The sequence below is a fragment of the Lissotriton helveticus genome, chromosome 4_1 (assembly GCF_964261635.1).
Source record: "Lissotriton helveticus chromosome 4_1, aLisHel1.1, whole genome shotgun sequence".
NCBI classification, from domain to species: domain Eukaryota; kingdom Metazoa; phylum Chordata; class Amphibia; order Caudata; family Salamandridae; genus Lissotriton; species Lissotriton helveticus.
The window spans coordinates 1,238,367,079-1,238,384,773 of NC_136063.1; positions in this window are offsets into that span (position 1 = coordinate 1,238,367,079).

Consider the following 17,695-nt stretch of genomic DNA (forward strand, 5'->3'; position numbering starts at 1 on the left):
TTCATCACCACCCCCTTTTCTGAATCATTTTGTCCACCATAAGCGTGGAAGGGTATACTCAGATGTGAGTCCCTTGCTCATTGCACCATCAGGATTCAAGCAAGCCGGGCCGACGACGCCTGAAATGGCAGAAACCGGTCCCCGGAAGCTTGTTTCCTTCCCAGTACAAGAATTGGCTTGGTAGTTTGGTTTGCCCTGTTCCCATCATGCACTGGGACAGGAACAGACTAATTTGCATATAGCCAAGTTCTGAGCTGGGATGGTGCAGTGAGCTAAAAAACGGTGATGGATCAAGCCCTGATCTTTGGACTGGGTAAGAGTGGTCTGCTTAATTCAGGCACTCTGTTCATCACCACCCCCTTTTCTGAATCATTTTGTCCACCATAAGCGTGGAAGGGTATACTCAGATGTGAGTCCCTTGCTCATTGCACCATCAGGATTCAAGCAAGCCGGGCCGACGACGCCTGAAATGGCAGAAACCGGTCCCCGGAAGCTTGTTTACTTCCCAGTACAAGAATTGGCTTGGTAGTTTGGTTTGCCCTGTTCCCATCATGCACTGGGACAGGAACAGACTAATTTGCATATAGCCAAGTTCTGAGCTGGGATGGTGCAGTGAGCTAAAAAACGGTGATGGATCAAGCCCTGATCTTTGGACTGGGTAAGAGTGGTCTGCTTAATTCAGGCACTCTGTTCATCACCACCCCCTTTTCTGAATCATTTTGTCCACCATAAGCGTGGAAGGGTATACTCAGATGTGAGTCCCTTGCTCATTGCACCATCAGGATTCAAGCAAGCCGGGCCGACGACGCCTGAAATGGCAGAAACCGGTCCCCGGAAGCTTGTTTCCTTCCCAGTACAAGAATTGGCTTGGTAGTTTGGTTTGCCCTGTTCCCATCATGCACTGGGACAGGAACAGACTAATTTGCATATAGCCAAGTTCTGAGCTGGGATGGTGCAGTGAGCTAAAAAACGGTGATGGATCAAGCCCTGATCTTTGGACTGGGTAAGAGTGGTCTGCTTAATTCAGGCACTCTGTTCATCACCACCCCCTTTTCTGAATCATTTTGTCCACCATAAGCGTGGAAGGGTATACTCAGATGTGAGTCCCTTGCTCATTGCACCATCAGGATTCAAGCAAGCCGGGCCGACGACGCCTGAAATGGCAGAAACCGGTCCCCGGAAGCTTGTTTCCTTCCCAGTACAAGAATTGGCTTGGTAGTTTGGTTTGCCCTGTTCCCATCATGCACTGGGACAGGAACAGACTAATTTGCATATAGCCAAGTTCTGAGCTGGGATGGTGCAGTGAGCTAAAAAACGGTGATGGATCAAGCCCTGATCTTTGGACTGGGTAAGAGTGGTCTGCTTAATTCAGGCACTCTGTTCATCACCACCCCCTTTTCTGAATCATTTTGTCTACCATAAGCGTGGAAGGGTATACTCAGATGTGAGTCCCTTGCTCATTGCACCATCAGGATTCAAGCAAGCCGGGCCGACGACGCCTGAAATGGCAGAAACCGGTCCCCGGAAGCTTGTTTCCTTCCCAGTACAAGAATTGGCTTGGTAGTTTGGTTTGCCCTGTTCCCATCATGCACTGGGACAGGAACAGACTAATTTGCATATAGCCAAGTTCTGAGCTGGGATGGTGCAGTGAGCTAAAAAACGGTGATGGATCAAGCCCTGATCTTTGGACTGGGTAAGAGTGGTCTGCTTAATTCAGGCACTCTGTTCATCACCACCCCCTTTTCTGAATCATTTTGTCCACCATAAGCGTGGAAGGGTATACTCAGATGTGAGTCCCTTGCTCATTGCACCATCAGGATTCAAGCAAGCCGGGCCGACGACGCCTGAAATGGCAGAAACCGGTCCCCGGAAGCTTGTTTCCTTCCCAGTACAAGAATTGGCTTGGTAGTTTGGTTTGCCCTGTTCCCATCATGCACTGGGACAGGAACAGACTAATTTGCATATAGCCAAGTTCTGAGCTGGGATGGTGCAGTGAGCTAAAAAACGGTGATGGATCAAGCCCTGATCTTTGGACTGGGTAAGAGTGGTCTGCTTAATTCAGGCACTCTGTTCATCACCACCCCCTTTTCTGAATCATTTTGTCCACCATAAGCGTGGAAGGGTATACTCAGATGTGAGTCCCTTGCTCATTGCACCATCAGGATTCAAGCAAGCCGGGCCGACGACGCCTGAAATGGCAGAAACCGGTCCCCGGAAGCTTGTTTCCTTCCCAGTACAAGAATTGGCTTGGTAGTTTGGTTTGCCCTGTTCCCATCATGCACTGGGACAGGAACAGACTAATTTGCATATAGCCAAGTTCTGAGCTGGGATGGTGCAGTGAGCTAAAAAACGGTGATGGATCAAGCCCTGATCTTTGGACTGGGTAAGAGTGGTCTGCTTAATTCAGGCACTCTGTTCATCACCACCCCCTTTTCTGAATCATTTTGTCCACCATAAGCGTGGAAGGGTATACTCAGATGTGAGTCCCTTGCTCATTGCACCATCAGGATTCAAGCAAGCCGGGCCGACGACGCCTGAAATGGCAGAAACCGGTCCCCGGAAGCTTGTTTCCTTCCCAGTACAAGAATTGGCTTGGTAGTTTGGTTTGCCCTGTTCCCATCATGCACTGGGACAGGAACAGACTAATTTGCATATAGCCAAGTTCTGAGCTGGGATGGTGCAGTGAGCTAAAAAACGGTGATGGATCAAGCCCTGATCTTTGGACTGGGTAAGAGTGGTCTGCTTAATTCAGGCACTCTGTTCATCACCACCCCCTTTTCTGAATCATTTTGTCCACCATAAGCGTGGAAGGGTATACTCAGATGTGAGTCCCTTGCTCATTGCACCATCAGGATTCAAGCAAGCCGGGCCGACGACGCCTGAAATGGCAGAAACCGGTCCCCGGAAGCTTGTTTCCTTCCCAGTACAAGAATTGGCTTGGTAGTTTGGTTTGCCCTGTTCCCATCATGCACTGGGACAGGAACAGACTAATTTGCATATAGCCAAGTTCTGAGCTGGGATGGTGCAGTGAGCTAAAAAACGGTGATGGATCAAGCCCTGATCTTTGGACTGGGTAAGAGTGGTCTGCTTAATTCAGGCACTCTGTTCATCACCACCCCCTTTTCTGAATCATTTTGTCCACCATAAGCGTGGAAGGGTATACTCAGATGTGAGTCCCTTGCTCATTGCACCATCAGGATTCAAGCAAGCCGGGCCGACGATGCCTGAAATGGCAGAAACCGGTCCCCGGAAGCTTGTTTCCTTCCCAGTACAAGAATTGGCTTGGTAGTTTGGTTTGCCCTGTTCCCATCATGCACTGGGACAGGAACAGACTAATTTGCATATAGCCAAGTTCTGAGCTGGGATGGTGCAGTGAGCTAAAAAACGGTGATGGATCAAGCCCTGATCTTTGGACTGGGTAAGAGTGGTCTGCTTAATTCAGGCACTCTGTTCATCACCACCCCCTTTTCTGAATCATTTTGTCCACCATAAGCGTGGAAGGGTATACTCAGATGTGAGTCCCTTGCTCATTGCACCATCAGGATTCAAGCAAGCCGGGCCGACGACGCCTGAAATGGCAGAAACCGGTCCCCGGAAGCTTGTTTCCTTCCCAGTACAAGAATTGGCTTGGTAGTTTGGTTTGCCCTGTTCCCATCATGCACTGGGACAGGAACAGACTAATTTGCATATAGCCAAGTTCTGAGCTGGGATGGTGCAGTGAGCTAAAAAACGGTGATGGATCAAGCCCTGATCTTTGGACTGGGTAAGAGTGGTCTGCTTAATTCAGGCACTCTGTTCATCACCACCCCCTTTTCTGAATCATTTTGTCCACCATAAGCGTGGAAGGGTATACTCAGATGTGAGTCCCTTGCTCATTGCACCATCAGGATTCAAGCAAGCCGGGCCGACGACGCCTGAAATGGCAGAAACCGGTCCCCGGAAGCTTGTTTCCTTCCCAGTACAAGAATTGGCTTGGTAGTTTGGTTTGCCCTGTTCCCATCATGCACTGGGACAGGAACAGACTAATTTGCATATAGCCAAGTTCTGAGCTGGGATGGTGCAGTGAGCTAAAAAACGGTGATGGATCAAGCCCTGATCTTTGGACTGGGTAAGAGTGGTCTGCTTAATTCAGGCACTCTGTTCATCACCACCCCCTTTTCTGAATCATTTTGTCCACCATAAGCGTGGAAGGGTATACTCAGATGTGAGTCCCTTGCTCATTGCACCATCAGGATTCAAGCAAGCCGGGCCGACGACGCCTGAAATGGCAGAAACCGGTCCCCGGAAGCTTGTTTCCTTCCCAGTACAAGAATTGGCTTGGTAGTTTGGTTTGCCCTGTTCCCATCATGCACTGGGACAGGAACAGACTAATTTGCTTATAGCCAAGTTCTGAGCTGGGATGGTGCAGTGAGCTAAAAAACGGTGATGGATCAAGCCCTGATCTTTGGACTGGGTAAGAGTGGTCTGCTTAATTCAGGCACTCTGTTCATCACCACCCCCTTTTCTGAATCATTTTGTCCACCATAAGCGTGGAAGGGTATACTCAGATGTGAGTCCCTTGCTCATTGCACCATCAGGATTCAAGCAAGCCGGGCCGACGACGCCTGAAATGGCAGAAACCGGTCCCCGGAAGCTTGTTTCCTTCCCAGTACAAGAATTGGCTTGGTAGTTTGGTTTGCCCTGTTCCCATCATGCACTGGGACAGGAACAGACTAATTTGCATATAGCCAAGTTCTGAGCTGGGATGGTGCAGTGAGCTAAAAAACGGTGATGGATCAAGCCCTGATCTTTGGACTGGGTAAGAGTGGTCTGCTTAATTCAGGCACTCTGTTCATCACCACCCCCTTTTCTGAATCATTTTGTCCACCATAAGCGTGGAAGGGTATACTCAGATGTGAGTCCCTTGCTCATTGCACCATCAGGATTCAAGCAAGCCGGGCCGACGATGCCTGAAATGGCAGAAACCGGTCCCCGGAAGCTTGTTTCCTTCCCAGTACAAGAATTGGCTTGGTAGTTTGGTTTGCCCTGTTCCCATCATGCACTGGGACAGGAACAGACTAATTTGCATATAGCCAAGTTCTGAGCTGGGATGGTGCAGTGAGCTAAAAAACGGTGATGGATCAAGCCCTGATCTTTGGACTGGGTAAGAGTGGTCTGCTTAATTCAGGCACTCTGTTCATCACCACCCCCTTTTCTGAATCATTTTGTCCACCATAAGCGTGGAAGGGTATACTCAGATGTGAGTCCCTTGCTCATTGCACCATCAGGATTCAAGCAAGCCGGGCCGACGACGCCTGAAATGGCAGAAACCGGTCCCCGGAAGCTTGTTTCCTTCCCAGTACAAGAATTGGCTTGGTAGTTTGGTTTGCCCTGTTCCCATCATGCACTGGGACAGGAACAGACTAATTTGCATATAGCCAAGTTCTGAGCTGGGATGGTGCAGTGAGCTAAAAAACGGTGATGGATCAAGCCCTGATCTTTGGACTGGGTAAGAGTGGTCTGCTTAATTCAGGCACTCTGTTCATCACCACCCCCTTTTCTGAATCATTTTGTCCACCATAAGCGTGGAAGGGTATACTCAGATGTGAGTCCCTTGCTCATTGCACCATCAGGATTCAAGCAAGCCGGGCCGACGACGCCTGAAATGGCAGAAACCGGTCCCCGGAAGCTTGTTTCCTTCCCAGTACAAGAATTGGCTTGGTAGTTTGGTTTGCCCTGTTCCCATCATGCACTGGGACAGGAACAGACTAATTTGCATATAGCCAAGTTCTGAGCTGGGATGGTGCAGTGAGCTAAAAAACGGTGATGGATCAAGCCCTGATCTTTGGACTGGGTAAGAGTGGTCTGCTTAATTCAGGCACTCTGTTCATCACCACCCCCTTTTCTGAATCATTTTGTCCACCATAAGCGTGGAAGGGTATACTCAGATGTGAGTCCCTTGCTCATTGCACCATCAGGATTCAAGCAAGCCGGGCCGACGACGCCTGAAATGGCAGAAACCAGTCCCCGGAAGCTTGTTTCCTTCCCAGTACAAGAATTGGCTTGGTAGTTTGGTTTGCCCTGTTCCCATCATGCACTGGGACAGGAACAGACTAATTTGCTTATAGCCAAGTTCTGAGCTGGGATGGTGCAGTGAGCTAAAAAACGGTGATGGATCAAGCCCTGATCTTTGGACTGGGTAAGAGTGGTCTGCTTAATTCAGGCACTCTGTTCATCACCACCCCCTTTTCTGAATCATTTTGTCCACCATAAGCGTGGAAGGGTATACTCAGATGTGAGTCCCTTGCTCATTGCACCATCAGGATTCAAGCAAGCCGGGCCGACGACGCCTGAAATGGCAGAAACCGGTCCCCGGAAGCTTGTTTCCTTCCCAGTACAAGAATTGGCTTGGTAGTTTGGTTTGCCCTGTTCCCATCATGCACTGGGACAGGAACAGACTAATTTGCATATAGCCAAGTTCTGAGCTGGGATGGTGCAGTGAGCTAAAAAACGGTGATGGATCAAGCCCTGATCTTTGGACTGGGTAAGAGTGGTCTGCTTAATTCAGGCACTCTGTTCATCACCACCCCCTTTTCTGAATCATTTTGTCCACCATAAGCGTGGAAGGGTATACTCAGATGTGAGTCCCTTGCTCATTGCACCATCAGGATTCAAGCAAGCCGGGCCGACGATGCCTGAAATGGCAGAAACCGGTCCCCGGAAGCTTGTTTCCTTCCCAGTACAAGAATTGGCTTGGTAGTTTGGTTTGCCCTGTTCCCATCATGCACTGGGACAGGAACAGACTAATTTGCATATAGCCAAGTTCTGAGCTGGGATGGTGCAGTGAGCTAAAAAACGGTGATGGATCAAGCCCTGATCTTTGGACTGGGTAAGAGTGGTCTGCTTAATTCAGGCACTCTGTTCATCACCACCCCCTTTTCTGAATCATTTTGTCCACCATAAGCGTGGAAGGGTATACTCAGATGTGAGTCCCTTGCTCATTGCACCATCAGGATTCAAGCAAGCCGGGCCGACGACGCCTGAAATGGCAGAAACCGGTCCCCGGAAGCTTGTTTCCTTCCCAGTACAAGAATTGGCTTGGTAGTTTGGTTTGCCCTGTTCCCATCATGCACTGGGACAGGAACAGACTAATTTGCATATAGCCAAGTTCTGAGCTGGGATGGTGCAGTGAGCTAAAAAACGGTGATGGATCAAGCCCTGATCTTTGGACTGGGTAAGAGTGGTCTGCTTAATTCAGGCACTCTGTTCATCACCACCCCCTTTTCTGAATCATTTTGTCCACCATAAGCGTGGAAGGGTATACTCAGATGTGAGTCCCTTGCTCATTGCACCATCAGGATTCAAGCAAGCCGGGCCGACGATGCCTGAAATGGCAGAAACCGGTCCCCGGAAGCTTGTTTCCTTCCCAGTACAAGAATTGGCTTGGTAGTTTGGTTTGCCCTGTTCCCATCATGCACTGGGACAGGAACAGACTAATTTGCATATAGCCAAGTTCTGAGCTGGGATGGTGCAGTGAGCTAAAAAACGGTGATGGATCAAGCCCTGATCTTTGGACTGGGTAAGCGTGGTCTGCTTAATTCAGGCACTCTGTTCATCACCACCCCCTTTTCTGAATCATTTTGTCCACCATAAGCGTGGAAGGGTATACTCAGATGTGAGTCCCTTGCTCATTGCACCATCAGGATTCAAGCAAGCCGGGCCGACGACGCCTGAAATGGCAGAAACCGGTCCCCGGAAGCTTGTTTCCTTCCCAGTACAAGAATTGGCTTGGTAGTTTGGTTTGCCCTGTTCCCATCATGCACTGGGACAGGAACAGACTAATTTGCATATAGCCAAGTTCTGAGCTGGGATGGTGCAGTGAGCTAAAAAACGGTGATGGATCAAGCCCTGATCTTTGGACTGGGTAAGAGTGGTCTGCTTAATTCAGGCACTCTGTTCATCACCACCCCCTTTTCTGAATCATTTTGTCCACCATAAGCGTGGAAGGGTATACTCAGATGTGAGTCCCTTGCTCATTGCACCATCAGGATTCAAGCAAGCCGGGCCGACGACGCCTGAAATGGCAGAAACCGGTCCCCGGAAGCTTGTTTCCTTCCCAGTACAAGAATTGGCTTGGTAGTTTGGTTTGCCCTGTTCCCATCATGCACTGGGACAGGAACAGACTAATTTGCATATAGCCAAGTTCTGAGCTGGGATGGTGCAGTGAGCTAAAAAACGGTGATGGATCAAGCCCTGATCTTTGGACTGGGTAAGAGTGGTCTGCTTAATTCAGGCACTCTGTTCATCACCACCCCCTTTTCTGGGTCGATTTGGAAGGAGCAACTATATGAAGAAAGAAAGACATAGTCTGTAACCAATGCTCCTTAACATTAATAACACAAAGTGATTGAGCCGAAAGTTGTGTCACAGTACAAGTAGCAAATTGAAAGCACAGTACATAACTATTGAGGACAGTATCTATCTAACCTCCCACTTCTGCATCCTTGCTCTAACATTAGTGGTAGTTTAATGAACAAATTCTACGACCACTATGGACTTCCATTACAGTCGACTATGATGACAGTACACCAGTCTTATTCTTCTTCTTCTCTCTTGTTTCGGAAAATTGGTACGTTATCTTATGCAAGCCGGCAGAATGCCAGCGCAGTGAACTTGCACCCGAGAAAAACAGACGCACACCATGATGAGTGAGACAGACTTGCGTTACTGTACCGGTCCAGTACATGCAGGTGGTGAAGCTATTACTTTTCTATTACGGGTGGCACTGAGAATACTCTGTTACAAGGGCTACTGCTTAATTAATTTACCTTTCACCCTACAGTGCAAATAAGTACTAGAAAAGGAAAATGAAGAAGCTAAATAATTAGATTATCTATCACTTCACATGGGATGTATTTGATGACATATGGGATGACTTTAGGTGCTTTGCTTATTATTGAGTGAACAGTGATACACCCACACATGAATGACGTACTACTACTAAACTAAAGTTATTAAGAGAGGTACGGAGTGTCCACCGTAATAACCGGATATATGCTGTGCTTGCAGTTGCAATACAAACTACTGCTGCTATTCATGGTAGTATTCGGACAAATTTACAATTTCTTTTCCTTGCCTTCCCTACACTGGTACGGACGTGCGGGTGCGGTGTTACATGCTCTTCAAAGTAACACTTAGTTCATCCAGTGACCATCTACTCTCTCTAGATACACATGTGCTATCTAAGAGTCAGATAATACCATGCTCCAGGCATCCATCCATTCAAAGTATATGCACACATACAGTTTATGTTTCACCCACCCAGGCTGTTGTCCTTCCACCCATCCTTGCTTCATCATTGACCCAGCCATGCACCATACCATATTCTTTCCTTCCCAGCCACCTCGGGGGCCAAGCAAACACATATCATTCTTCTTTGCCAGCCATCATAACATTTCTCGTCCTTCCACACTTACTTACACCCTTCTTTCGCTTTTCGAATATATAGCTTACCTGTGCCCGCCACCACCGTGTCAACCCTCACAGGCACATTGGTGTCGTCCGCCACTCGCACCGCCTCCTCCCCAGAAGAGTTGTCTTCCTCATCCACCACCTCCGCACTGGCCCCACCACCAGATGTTCCACCTACAAAGTAAATTTTTAGAATGTTAGAATACACCACTCACTACTGTATAATATTTGGTCTAGGAGGAATAAAGAAAGTTAAAAAAAACGAAATACAATGTAATAATTTGTAACTGTATACTCTACAGTAAAAATGTCCCTTTTTCCAGGGAAGGCTGTTGTCTTGCTGCACTTTTTGGCACAACTGATGAATGCTTGCTTTTTATTTTTAACACACAACACTTTTTCTCCTAACAGAAGCTTGACTTCTAAGAACACGATCAGGGTCAAGCTCAAGTTCAAACCAGGTGAGAGCTCAGCTCGACCACAAGAAATGTGTCCAATTAATCGTTAGCACTAAGCACTTTTCCATTTTCAGTTAAACGTTTACTTTTATGACAAAGTTGATTTTAATAAATGTGTTTAGTTTTAATAAAGCTTTTAAACTTAAATAGACTCTGTGGTTTTTGGTCCTCCAGACTAGAGTGGATGAGCTAAAGGTTTTGGAATTTTTGCAAGCATGAGTGCCTCTGACACTTCTTGACTGTGACTCCGTACTCTTGCCCTGCGTAGGATAATCTAATGATCATTGGGGATCAATCATCGGTGACTTAGGGAGCTAAATGACTCTGCCACACTATCTAGTCAGTAAGGAGATTGGGGGTTCTTCAAAGTCTGATATCACTGAGTTATGTGGAAAGAAAGTCTACCTGCGCCTATTATAATTGATAAACAATGCACTATTTAGTGTTCATAGTTCGGTTTGTGCAGATTTGTCCCTGCAACAGTAGTAGAATGGATGGTCCCCCTATCCAAAACAAAAGTAAAGTAGTATCTTATTCTTTCTTGGTGGTCATTCACCTTTTTATTGTTGGCAATTGTCAAAGCATAAACATTTAGAAGACTTGAAAAGACATTATGGACAATCCCAGAGGACTGCACTCAGTGCATAGAGCTATTGCTGACTAGAATGGGAGTCCAATGGAATTGCCAAATGTGCAATCTTAGTTAGCTACACAAACAGACTAATAAGAATAATCTAGTAATACCACAGGGAGTCAATTTCAATTTCAATTTCAAAAAGCTTTTATTCGATTTGTACATACAAATCATACAAGCAAAAGTACATAATTAAAATATTAAAAATCACCATATAAACTCTCCTAGAGAGGCGAAAAAAAGGCTAAAGTGCAGCAAGTGGTAAGTGATCATGTCTCTTTGGGTCGGCATATTATTATAAAATACAAAACATTCTTACATAGACAAACTGGGGATCAGTAGGAGTTACTCAATAGGCCTTTCCTGGGAGCTGTACATTAAAATTACTAAGTAATCATACAATACTGTGGACGTCTACAAATATATAAAAAATACCTTAATTACAGAAATTGATATAATTTAAAATTGAAGGCATATATATACAGACAGGAGTGTTAACGGTAATAGCATCATGAAACAATTCCTGGCAGCTGTATAACGTAAATACAGACAGGTAAGTAAAAACATTATTATAGTACAATACTTTTCCTGGCAGCTGTACATTTTAAAATAAAAGTAGCCAAAAAGAAACAAATCTCCTCGTTCTCTAATGAGGATAAAAATATCAATGCTGTTTGTGTAGTACGAATGTTATATTTGATAAAAATTGGCTTAAGGTATTTTAACCTAAGAAACTGAAAAAATTTACAAAAAAGTAAGAAATGGCAACTACACAGGGAGTCATAGTCGAGGCAGGATAAGAATTTAGATCCAGTCTACAAGAAGATCAAAGACGATTTAGAAAAAATCGAATGAGGAACGCTAGGAAAAAATAGGTACTCTTTATTAAAATTAAAACTTACTGGGGCCAGCAAAGGAGCCCTCGCCTGCCAGATCCTGGCCTGCATCCTCCTGAACAGCACCCTCCTCCTGTGTCCTCTTGCCCTTGGGGGGAGCTGATGTACAACATGAAAGAAAGAAAGACCAGAAAACATGGATGAGATTTGTCAACCAAATCAAAAATTTCAAAAGAACTATAACAAAATATTTTGGAGAAATAGCAAATAGATAGACAACTATTCCACGGGATATATTGACCTATCTCATATGGTATACTACGTTATTCGTATTGCCTGATTTGCGGACCGTTGACTTTCAAAGTTCCTATGTAACTCAATAAACAGACTACTAAAAAGGTTTGCCTAGGCCTGGCAGGCAGAAGTCCGCAGCACGCAAAGTGACATACAAAGTCCACCCTGCTTGCAGATCAGTGAATACTCAAACTATCAATCCACCGACCACCACCACTATTTCTTCTTATAGCCATGTGTCTAAAGGAAGGACTGGACTTCAGTCTGTTGGGGCTGATTTAGAAGTCCCTTGCGGCTCATTTTCCTCCATTGTTGCGTGACTTTTGTGACGCAGCGGCAGAACAAAAGAGTCGCCATGGTGCGACGTATATATTAAAAAAAACGCATATGGGAGATGCATCACGTTGTAAAGCCCTGCACCATCAGGGGGCGTTCCGGCGCAAGGGAGGGCGTTCCTGCGCAGGAACGAATCCTAAAAGTAGCTGAGGGAAATCTACAAGATGTCAATCAGTCACTTTTAGGACAATGATGCGTGACTCAAACCCTGCGCCTGCTTGAAGCCGACGTACAGCTTGATGCAGCATTGGGGAGATAGGGCACCCCAGAGCATTGCTGGAGCTGCGCCATCGTTGGCACGCAACTCCAGCAATGCGCCGCCTTTACACCACAGATGCGTAAGGCTTCTGTGACGTTTTGGGCCAATGGGTGGTGGTGGCATGGCGCACAATTACTGCCGCATCCCTGCTACTTTGCAGGGATGCGCCGGTAATTGAAAATATGACCCTTAGTGTCTCATTACGCAGTTCTTTACACTACACTCATACATAATTTCTCAGGCCAATGAAATGAACACAAAATACAAAACAAATAGGCATAGTAGCAAGCAAGGCTACTGAGAAGGAGAGCAGTGCACCTGAAATGCATAGAAGATTTTGAAATATAATTTACCTAATGTAATCGGCAGCATTATTGCTCTTGGTAAAGAACAAAGATTTGCAAATAACAGAGCCGGATAAAACAGATTAGTGATGAAATAGCTAGAAATGGCTACTACTACTCACCAAGCCCGGGGACCTCTACGCCGAGCGCGTCCAGCAAGTCCCGTTCCCGGTCCATGACATCCGTCCAGCGGTGGGTGGCCTGGTTATAGGTGCGCCGGGCCCCAGAGAGCTTAAACATGGCCCGGCACAACTTCTCCCACCGCTTCCGGCGCTCCCGGATGCCATAGCCGGTTGCGATCTTGCCGCCTCCCAGGATCGTCTTGGGGAGGCGGCGCTGGACGTGGAAGATGAGTGCGGCCACCTCCTCCGCGCTAAAGATCTCCCGTGGCATCACTTGCTCCCCCCTCAAACGCCCGCACGGGAGCCGGGCACGGGGTGCGGGACCCTTCCCCTTCTCAGGGTGCTTCCCGGCTCCCTTTACCATGGTCTGGGCAGAAATGAGTTAAATAGTAAAGAAGAAATAGAATAGGGAAGAAGAAAATAAAAGAGTTTAAAAAAGTAGTTTAAAATTAACAAAAAGTAGCAGAAAACACAAAAATATAGAGCTAGAAAAATAGAGGGATAGATAATAAGTAAAATAGATCAAATAAACTTAAAAAAAAGCAAAGGATGGCAGAGATTCAGAGAGGATACAGAAAGCATGCCCAGAACCATAGCAATGAATGAGAAACAAGATGGCCGCGCCCATTCACGACCGCGTGGGTAAGTTCGCGCGAGATTTTCCTCGCAAGCACGTGCGAAATTGTACTAGCGAGCAGCACACTTTGCGAGATTACACATAGCGGCCGGAAACGGAATTACGTCACGCAAACAAGATGGCTGCGCCCGTGTACGACCGCTAGGGTAACTTCGCAAACGTATAGCTACAAGCGCCTTGCGAACACAAAAAAAATCACGCGAACATACACGCCGCAAAAAAAAAGTGTATTCGCTCGCATTCGCGGCTTCCGAAATCGATCTCGCACGGATTCGCGCCCCGCAAATGACGCGAAATTGCAGAAAAATGATTTTTGCTAAACTGAAAGCAATCAGCAGGTGCAAAAGTTCAAACTTAACATTAGTAACCATTCACTCTAGTGCTTCCTGAGGGGCCCCTCCAGAGTTCAGTTGCCTATTTGCAACTATTCCATGACCCTGCTATGACCCAAACAGCAGGCTCATAGAATAGCTACAAGTAGACCATAAAGGTGCTGTGAAAAAAAATTGCACTGCAACAGAAAGCAAATTACAGATAAGGAAGGAAGCAGGTGCCAGCCAGACTGGAAGTTTCAAAATTACTGACACATTAATCCCCCCCTAATTAATTCATGGCAGTTGAAGAAGGGCAGGTGTGCTTGCTTTCACTGCAACAGAAAGCAAATTACAGATAAGGAAGGAAGCAGGTGCCAGCCAGACTGGAAGTTTAAAAATAAGTGACACATTAATCAACCCCAAATTAATTCATGGCAGTTGAAGCAGGGCGGTGTGCTTGCTTTTTTTCACCCCCATAATCTACAGTGATAAACAAACCTAATGGGTGGCAGTCAGGATGTACCAGAGGGTGGCATGGGTGTACCAGAGGGTGGCAGTGGTGAAACAGAGGGTGCTGTGAACCTGTGATGATAAACCAGACGTAGAAACAACATAGTCGCGGCCGTTGCAAGCCGAAAAGTAAGTTTGCAATTGCGAAATGGTCCACAAATCCTCGCGAACGCTCGCCAACAAAAAAAACGGAAAAATCCGCTAATCCGCGAGTTCGCGGATTTTGCGGATTGCGAATCCGTAAATCCGCAAATTCGCGTACGCGAGATCCGCTAGATCCGCCCATGCTTACTCATCACTGTTTCATCCGAATCTGTTCCAAATTTGGGTGCATCTTTAATCCATAACAACATATGTATGTGAGGATCACCTCTCGCTTGATACTCCTTTCTCCAAAAGAAATCCAAAACCTCTCCAAGGGGAGGATTTTTTTTGTTGGTAATGAAAGACATCATAGCTTCAAATCTATGATTGAAATATCTGCATACATTCACTGGATTCATAGATCCACAGTTCTCCAGGTGTTTTAAATTCTATATTTTGAATGTTTGCATTTCCCTCTCGTAGAAATTGAAGTAAGTCGTCCCATGCATACTCTGCACAGCTAAGAGTGAGGAACCATGTAGGAGTTCCTAAGTTTCTTAGCATACATTTCAATTCTCCATGACGGCCGGTACCAATATTCGTTAGTACCACGCTGACATGCCATGGGATTGATTAGATGAGATTCCAAAATATTGTCTTGCAGATTGACTTTCTCCATAAAGTCCCTCACCGAAACATTTTGCAGATGTGCTCCACTTTTCAGTATATGGTTTACTGCATAAGAAAGCCCAGACAAGTCACTTTCATACAGTAGATGAAACAAATATGGGATGCATTGACGAAACCTTGGATCTTCAGCGTATAATCTTACGGTCCGGTATTCAGATGCAGGTATTTGAAGTGGTCGATCGTCATATCGTCCACCTCGACCTGTTGGAAATAGCTGTGGAAAACAACGAGCTTCCAAACTTTCTTCCCATACACTAATGGGACTTCCTTTTGCTGATTTTATTTGAAACAAGTCAATTGCATTCCCCATTACTTCTTTGGAATGCAAAGGATGAACAGTATAATGTTAATATATTTCTTCACTTCTACACACATCAACTTTCTCAATTTGGCCGGCTGAACAATCACTGTCTTCTTCTGCAGCTGTTTCCTCTGCTCCAACACATACATCTTTGTAGTATTCATTGTTTTTGACCAAATACAACGTTGCCTTTTTGACTTTCCTAACTTCCACTAAATCTTGCCAGATTTTCTTACTCTTTGTCGGAACCCCATTAACTAGAATAACCAGAGGTTCCTCTTCCACTTTCTCTACACCAATTGTATCAATATGTTTCTTGAAATCTAGAGTCAAATAAACAGCTCTTCCTTTTAATCCTCTCTGTAAATCTGAAGGAGGCAATTTCCCTAACTTAGGCTCCATGCGAACAATAGCCTGAAAAGGATGGACACATTGAATCAAAATAGATTCATATGTATTTAAATCCATCAATTCAGGAGGAATGTCTACCAACTCAAGATTATTATGAACAGCTCTAGCAGGCATTCTGTTTTCATTTAATTTATTATAACAATATTTACAAATACGCTGATCAGAAGTCAGATCAAAAGAATTCTCCACCAACAAAAAAGTTGCAAAATTCTTCCATTCACTATTATTTTCCATTTCACTTTCTGCATATAAATCAACTAACCTAGTCTGAATCTTATAATGAGTCAGTCGACAACACACACAAGTAAAATTAGGCCTTTCACTTGATTTCACCTTAAACTTGGTAATTTCCTGGTCAAACTTTTCTGTACGTGAAATCTGTACATTGTCTTCCACATTACCTTCTATTACTGTGTCAATTTCTACACTGTCCTCTTTTTCACCAAAATAACAAATCTCAATTTCTTCACAAATCTTCTTCACATCTAATTCATTCCATGCAAAAGAGCACTGTTTAATTGTTTAAGCTTAAGTGCTGGACTTTTTGCATAATACAACCTTCTCACTAATTTCCTCAATATGTTATGATGCACTGCTAACGTCCTAAAATGATGAAAAACACTCTGACATACTTTTCTAGAAAGACAAGCCAGTGAATGCCCTTGCAAACCTGTGTTTTCTCTTACTCTGCAAGGATCTAAGTCTTGCAACATCTTCATTTTCTGTTTTAGACTTTTCTTACTATATGTACGTAAGAAATTACGAAGCAAATCGATTGATTCCTGTCGCACACTACAAATACTACTACACTTCCAAGTGTACACTGGACCCTTAGTACATCTCCCTAAAACTTCATCAGTTAACACCTCTTCTGCCTTTCTAGGCACAAGTTTCTCTTTTTCAATCGGACAACCGTCTTTCACCTCACATGCTCGACCACTGGTGTCAACTGCATGCACCAAATCATTCTCCTGGAAGTAACTTCCCTCATTAAAAAATGGCTCACAACTTGAACTATGCATCCATTCTCCAGAAAAAACTTTACAAAAATTAGTCCGATTAATTACTCTTTTGCATCTACTCTTTGATTTGAAAACATCAATTGTCTTGTTAAGTGTCCTTATTCTATTGATTACTAAAATAAATAATTTTTTCTTAAGTTCAAAAGCCTGATCAACAATCTTCTCTACACTTTTCTTTTTCTTATAAAAAGCAGCTCTCTGTTTACCTTTTTTAATATTTTTTAACAAATTTAAAACCACCCTATTGCGAAACATTCGTTTACGAATGTCCCTAAATTGGTTTTGCCTTCTATTCCTATACATATTATTCTCTCCTGCTCCAGTAGTAACATTTTTGGGGGGCCTTTCCTTCCTTTTCAAATTTGCTCTCTCCTTCTGTATATTCCCATCCTCATCAACATTTTTTTTTTTATCTACATATATTCCGAGAGAAAGACTTAGTTGTCCTACCAGAAGCTTTTTTCCTGTTTTTTGAAGTATTTGTTGTAGACGAGTGCTTTAATTCCGTTGCTGTTTTTGATTTTTTCCGCTTGGCATCTTTTCTTGTCCTCTGCCTTGACGGCATATTTCCTTACTATTGAAATCTTGTTTTCAATCTGTGGTAAACAAAAAAAATAAAACACATTATACATCACTATTACCAAACAACAAAGCAATGACAATAAGCAAATTATATAAACACTAGTTTACAACATATCTAAGTTTATACCACAGCAACTATGTAACTAAGAGTAAGGCAGAGAAAAAGAGCTAGAGGGAGTAACACAGAGAGACAGAGAGAGTCAGACAAAGAAACAAGTAGAGGGAGTAAAACATAGAGAAGGAGTAAGACAGAGAGAGTGTACAATATGTTGTGAGAAAGGGTGTAATAGAGAGAGGGAGTAAGTCAAAGAAAGGGAGAAAGGGAGTAAGTCAGAAAAAGGATGTAACAGGGTGGAAGATAGGGAAAGGGTGTAAGAAGATGTAAGACAGAGAGAGGGTATTAGAACAGGA